Source organism: Oncorhynchus masou, chromosome 6, assembly GCF_036934945.1.
Source record: "Oncorhynchus masou masou isolate Uvic2021 chromosome 6, UVic_Omas_1.1, whole genome shotgun sequence".
Lineage (NCBI taxonomy): Eukaryota > Metazoa > Chordata > Actinopteri > Salmoniformes > Salmonidae > Oncorhynchus > Oncorhynchus masou.
In genome coordinates, this window is record NC_088217.1 from 31,969,606 (window position 1) to 31,976,805 (window position 7,200).

Genomic DNA, 7,200 nt, shown 5'->3' on the forward strand with positions numbered 1-7,200 from the left:
CATCACAAACAGCAGGAATCTTCCCCTTCAGTTGGTCAACTTTAACATTTACTGCTACCCCAGTAATCACTCCTTTCGATGGCGCCCTTTTCTTGAGAGTGAAACAATTCCCATTTCTTGCCCACATTCGTATAACGCAGAGCGCCTTCTCCCTCTGACCAGCAGAAACACAAACAATTAACACAAGACCACTTCTGGTTACCCTCACCGATTCCACAGTACCCAACTCTGTTTTCACACACCCTTAAACCACAAATGGATCAGCCAAAAGGCAAGGGTACATTTTTTCCAAAAACTTCACTCCTACTGTCACAGACACATCTTTATCCTGACCCTCGGGCAAGCCTCGGCCTTCGAGGACTTCACCAGACCTACCACCTCCTAACATGCTAGATTACGGAGACGTAATTTATAGGTCGCCAGGTAAGGGTGGTCTCGAGCGGCTAGATGTAATTTACCATTCGGCCAGATTAGCCACCAATGCTCCTTATAGGACACATCACTACACTCTACACTCCTCTGTAAACTGGTCATCTCTGTATACCTGTCGCAAGACCCACTGGTTGATGCTTATTTAGAAAACTCACTTAGGACTCACTTCCCCCTATCTGACACACCCGTTCTGCCAGTCACATTCTGTTATAGGTCCCCAAAGCACACACATCCCTGTGTTGCTCCTCTTTTCAATCTGCTGCAGCTAGTGACTGGAACGAGCTGCAAAAAACTCTCAAACTGGACAGTTTTATCTCAATCTCTTCGTTCAAAGACTCAATCATGGACATTCTTACTGACAGTTGTGGCTGCTTCGCGTGATGTATTGTTGTCTCTATCTTCTTGCCCTTTGTGCTGTTGTCTGTGCTCAATAACATTTGTACCATGTTTCGTGCTGCTACCATGTTGTGCTGCTGCCATGCTGTGTTGCTACCATGTTGTTGTCATGTTGTGTTGCTGCCATACTGTTTTGTCATTAGGGTTGGGTTGGTTACTTTCTAAATGTAATCCATTACAGTTACTAGTTACCTCTCCAAAATTGTCATCAGTAACACAACTTTTGGATTAACCAAACTCAGTAACATAAACTGATTCCTTTCAGTTACTTTTTAGATTATTTCCACTTAAGAGGCATTAGAAGAAAACAAAAATGTATGTTACTAATTGAACATCTATTGCAAGATAAACCAATGTTAAAGTTTACATAGCTGGCCAAATATGGATGTTCTACTACATATAATAACATGATTACATTATATCTTTACATTAATATATATCATTTATAAATCCAAAAATGGATGTAACAACTACAGATTGCCCCTTTAAGACTATCAAAAGCCCCACTTTTATTCCATACTATGCAGATGTTGGGACAATTTTTTTAGAGAACCAGTTACAGTAAAATAATAATTTTATTCCATATAAAACAAATACTGTATGAAGTGAAAAGTTGTGTTTTTCAGCAAAGCCCAGAACATTAAAGCCTGTTTGTGAAAAGCCACCAATTTCACAGGAAGTTTAATCACAATATATGGACATTGTAGTAAGAAATTAAGCCCTCCAAACTTATGAATAACCATATGAGGTATAATATTCCAGAAACTATGAGGATTTCTCAAGTACCTTTTAACACCGTTTATCTTACATGGCTTGTTTTTCCATATGAAGTTGTACAATGGCCTATCTAAGGTACAGCAAGTGGATTTGGAATGTCAATAGATTAAAAAAGATAGGATGCACAAGATAGCCCCTCAGCTTTGGATAAAAGCACCCTCCCTTGAAGACATGTATCCCTCCCTAACCATGAGGATACTTCTTTTGATAGATTCAGTTACAGGATTCAAATTAAGATCATTCACAGCCTTAAGATTTTTGGTGATCTTTACACCGAGATAGGTTGCAGTATCTTTTTCAGAGATGTTACCATCTGCTGGATTGACAGCTCCTTTCAGAACAAACATCTCACATTTGGAAGGATTTAATACTAAACCTGAGATTTTGGAGAACTGCTTCACAATATCCAATGCTAATCTAGCTTGTGACACATTTGTCAAGGTGTCACCCGCCAGTTGGGATATCTTGCTCTCTCTGGCCTGGAATGTAATGCCTTCAAATTTCAGCAGTTCCCAATATTTCCCATATTCTGCATTAGAGGTTTACATGCATTAGAGGTTTAGACCCCAGTCTACAGAAACTTTTTTCTATTTTGTCATTTAATTGTATTTATTTATAATATATATATATATATATATATTTTTACACCTTTTTACCCCCATTGTTGTGGTATCCAATTGGTAGTTACAGTCTTGTCTCATCGCTACAACTCCCAGTTGAGAGCCGTACGAAACACAACCCAACCAAGCCACACTGCTTCTTGACACAATGTCCACTTAACCCGCAAGCCAGCAGCACCAATGTGTCGGAGGAAACACCGTACACCTGGCGAACGTGTCAGCGTGCACTGCGCCCGGCCAGCCACAGATGTCGCTAGTGTGGGAAGGGACAAGGACATCCCTGCCGGCAAACCCTCCCTAACCCGGACGACCCTGGCCCAATTGTGCACCGCTCCACGTGTCTCCCGGTCACGGCTGGCTGCAACAGAGCCTGGACTCAAACTCAGAATCTCTAGTGGCACAGTGATGCAGTGCCTCCCGTCTGTCCTGACCTGCCGGAGCCGCCCGTCTGTCCTGAGCTGCCGGAGCCGCCTGTCTGTCCTGAGCTGCCGGAGCCGCCCGTCTGTCCTGAGCTGCCGGAGCCCCCCATCTGTCCTGAGCTGCCGGAGCCGCCCGTCTTTCCTGAGCTGCCGGAGCCGCCCGTCTGTCCTGAGCTGCCGGAGCCGCCCGTCTGTCCTGAGCTGCCGGAGCCGCCCGTCTGTCCTAAGCTGCCGGAGCCGCATTCTGTGCATGAAAACGAGTTGTCTCTCCTTGAATGACAACAATAACTTTATTGAAGAACCCTACTGTTGACCAATCATTGACGAAGGGGCGTATAATGCGGCTTGGAACTTCAACTTGCCTCCAGAACATTTTTTGTGTGCCCGAACAGCCGAAAAATTCCTAACCGAAGTCCAAAAACGTCACAAAATGTCATCATAATATATTTACAAACTCTTCTGAGCTGTTCGTCTGGGAAGCATGCGGACGCCTTTAGATGACAATGAAGCGTTTTAGGATGCAAACAAATATATTTGCAGTTTGGATTAGGAGTGTTTTTAGCTCCTTGGAGGCCATCTTGTTGTGAGATTTCTTGTCACTGTGTATCTAGCCCTATTGGAAAGCCCGGCCCTCGATTCTCCAGTGGCTTGTGTACTGTAGCATGGTTCTCACTTAGTAGTAAAATGTTTGTGTGTGTATTGCAGAGTAGCATTTTACAGTGGGGACAGTCACCCAGAGGAGGCAGCAGACCCAGATCAGGGAGTTGGAGGTGATGAGCGGTCAGACAGGCTAACAGACTGGAGGAAGTTGGCCTATCTGCTCTGTCTCAGGCAGTTCCCTAGCGAAGACGCCCTGCTGCGGCACCAACAGCTTCAGACCTGCAGGATGGCAAGCAGCAGGATGACACTTTAATCTCTATGAGTCTGGGTGGAAATATTTTGGGTTATTTTTAGCCCTGCCATCTGCTCAGGGTGTGCAATTGTCCTTTAGCATAAACAAGGTGAGAACATACATTCTGTTGCACTTTCATGCCAAGACTGGTCGTGCCTTTTAAATGTGTGAATTGCATAGTTCCCGGGGGGAATTAACCTTTTTATTCTGTTAATCGTTTTAGCAAAACTTGGAAATTCACAGACGATCCAAACTATAGGAAGCCGAGCTGGAGGAGTTGGAGAGAAAATATATAGAGGTAGGCTCTACTCTTTGAAGATTTCTACCATTCACAGGGACACTTTTAGAAAGTTGAGATATTCAATGACACCTCTAAGTTGTATCATGTTGATATTATTCTGTGATTCTCTGTGTTGCTGAAATACAGAGACAGAGCAGCTGAAAGAAGGGATAAGAATGGTGTTCCTGAACCACCAGCGCCCAAGAAGAAGAAATTCTATTAGCCTCCTATTCCTCCCTATCTCAAAAGCAGGGGTCTCATATTCCCCTAACATATGTTATTGTCCAACTATAGCCTTGATCAATTCAAGTTAACAGAACTAACAAATGAATTACATTTGATTAATATAATTTGATTAATTCCCATCTCTTCTCAACCACCTGACACACAGGAACTATGAGCAGCCCACCAAAGACGGTCTGACTAATGACAACATTGGGAACAAGATGCTGCAGGCAATGAGCTGGCAAGAAGGTAAGGGCCAGGGCCGCAACCAGCCGTGCATCACTGTCAGAGAAAACTAGAAACTATACAGGCCTTTTCACTTGCAAAGATGGCTTGAAGTTCCATGTCCCTGGGCTGTTTCCTGGCAGATGGGGTTGGTGTGTGAAGGTGTGTTGAGTTTGTATATGTGTGGTCAATTAGCAGGTGTACCTGAGGGGTGCCTGATCCCAATCTGTCTATTTTAATAGGCATCTTCTTGCCCTCTCCCCACAGGCATCATTACGGACCAAGGGCACACGCCTGGGCATCAAGGGAAGCAACTACGAACTCTACGCATCGGACACCTACAAGGACACCGTGCTCAAGGCCATCTTTGCACGCTTCATAGAGCTTGCATGAACAGGGACTACAGCCGCCCCCTCCTTCCTCACCCCTACACCCTTGTTATCCCATTATCCCCACCACTGTGAAAATTATAAGAACAAGAGGAGCATGTACATTTGTTATTTAAGTGTTTTGTTTGGTTTACTTGATTTGTTCTTCCTTTCTGTGGCCATGTACAACAGCTACAAATAATTAAGATATCAGGCATTCTATTAACCACAGGCCAAGCTAGTTCTTGTCCATTTCGTGTATTTTTTTCCTTCCATATATACTGAACAAAAATATAAATGCAACACGTATTGTTGGTCCCATATTTCATGAGCTGAAATAAATGATCCCAGAAATGTTCCACATGCATTTCTCTAAAATGTGGTGCACAAATTTGTTTACATCCCTGTTAGTGAGCATTTCTCCTTTGCCAGGATAATCCATCCACCTGACAAGTGTGGCATGTCAGGAAGCTGAATAAACAGCATGATCATTACACAGGTGCACCATTGTGAGGCCCATTTTTTAAAGGTCTCTGTAACCAACAGATGCATATCTGTATTTCCAGTCATGTGAAATCCATAGATTAGGGATATGAACTGTAACTCAGTAAAATCTTTGGAATTGTTGCATGCTGTGCTTATATTTTTGTTCATATAAAATGCTGTCATTAGCATTCTGTACCGTTTGTATAGTTAATACATTTGTACAGAGTCCAGATGTGGCTGTTCTGAGCTTCTCTCTAGTTGTTTATCTGAAACAGATCAGAATTAAACCTGATGTGTACTCGCGTGCTTCCATCTAGAACTGCGCTTATTGTTTTCTGGTCTTTAAATGTTAGAGCACGTTTTTCATTACAAGGATAGGGATCAATCCTATGCCTTTCACAGAATCAAATCAGACGCATGAAGAGATGCTGCAAGTTACAGTATGCCGATGAGCACTATAGTCAATATTTTGCATTATGTCCCGAGAGCATTAAATTGTTCCATCAGTGTAGCGACTAAATAGGCACTATGATTTAATAAGGCAGTTTGAGTTCTTAGGAGGAGTACTGTGATGTGAGCTGCCCCTCCACAGAGCCTGTCTGACTCACTGGATATTACTGAGCTGTTCCTCCTGGGACAGTGTGCTGGATCCCTGACCACAACGTTACTCCTCACTACTGCTGATCTCTCACCTCACCTGGCTTTTGAGTGTACCCACCAGAACAGATTTGACAAATTGTGCTTAATGGAAATGTTTTGACTAATTGACCTGTTGTTTGTGGCGTTGGACTACTAGACATAGAGGTTCCCTTGAATGTATACAGGTGTGGAATGCACATGATTAAGTCTATGGAGCGCAGCGGAACAGCAACATTGCTGCTTAAGCATATAATCTAACCCTATTTCCTGCAGGCTCCTGATGCTGGAGACAATGATGTTTTATACATATATGTGATATCACCTGGCTTCCTCTTGATAGACTAGGAGTATTATATCCAAAATCAATTCATCAAAGTCAAAAGCATGTGTGTGTGTCTGTGTTTTCCACCAGGTTAATATTGGATTTAACAGTCACAGTGTAACACAGATCAGTGTAATAACTCATTAGATGATGCAGGAATAGCCAAGGGAGCAGGAATGTCTCAACTTGGGCCAAGTCATGAGCACTGAATACTGACAGCTAACATAGTTAAGACTAGACCTGGTGTGTGATTGGTGACGGAGAAGAAGGCAGATGTTTTACGTGTCCCCAACCGATTGTGTTTTTTGTTTGTTTATTTGTGTTGTGTCGTGGAAATTTCCTCTATTTACCAAATCATGGGAGCAAACCACACACACAAGTCAGAGTTAGTTATCAAAGTCCATCTTTAATGATATGAGCTCTATCACAAACCCTGTGACTCTCAGATCAATTCAGTGTCTATCAATGAATTCTCTGAGAGTCCCTTCCACCTTGCAATAGCATTTTGACTTTCAACAGTACAGTATCTCTAATGAAAAGTTGAGAGTCCCAACATAATGGCAAATGGGATCCTTTATAGCAAAGATACACAGGATAAGACAGCATCGGCATAATTCATTGTTCAGCTTTGTCTCCTTTCTCAAACTCAGAACCATAAACCAACCCTCCATATCAACAGGCATATATCAAATTGTCATTTAGATACAACCAATTCTAAATACAACCAATCCTGGACAAACTCACGGAGAGCATAGAATGATTCCAGACACTGCCATCCTCCTTTCCCCGATGGGAAAAGTAGGGAGTGACTGGCACACCGACACAGTGGAGCAAAAGAGCAAAAGATATGTTTACACATGATGACCCCTTGACCTCTCCCCTCTCTGCGGTCCATGCAACTTAGTCTTGACAAAGAACAGATAACTGCAACTTCGCCACAGTATTATACAAAAATACCATTCTGATGAGAAGTAACTTGCAAACATATGATGAATATAAAACATCTTACCTATGTTACCAACCAATTCTGATTATTCCCCAACAGTTGTTTGTAACTTATTTTGTTACTTATTTTGTACATAATATTGCCGCTACCGTGACATTCCATTCTGCTAGCAA

At 42.7% G+C, this 7,200-nt stretch overlaps 1 long non-coding RNA gene across 2 annotated transcripts; it reads left to right on the forward strand.

The window, feature by feature from the left end:
• The first annotated feature begins 986 nt into the window (after nt 1-986).
• Nucleotides 987-5,369, forward strand: LOC135541076 (uncharacterized). 2 transcript variants are annotated; one of them, XR_010455913.1, is made up of 4 exons: nt 987-3,645; nt 3,760-3,834; nt 3,964-4,290; nt 4,534-5,369. It is a non-coding gene; the product is annotated as an uncharacterized LOC135541076 (long non-coding RNA). The 2 variants fall into 2 exon arrangements; XR_010455912.1 differs by having other exon boundaries at nt 987-3,834.
• The last annotated feature ends 1,831 nt before the right edge of the window (nt 5,370-7,200 follow it).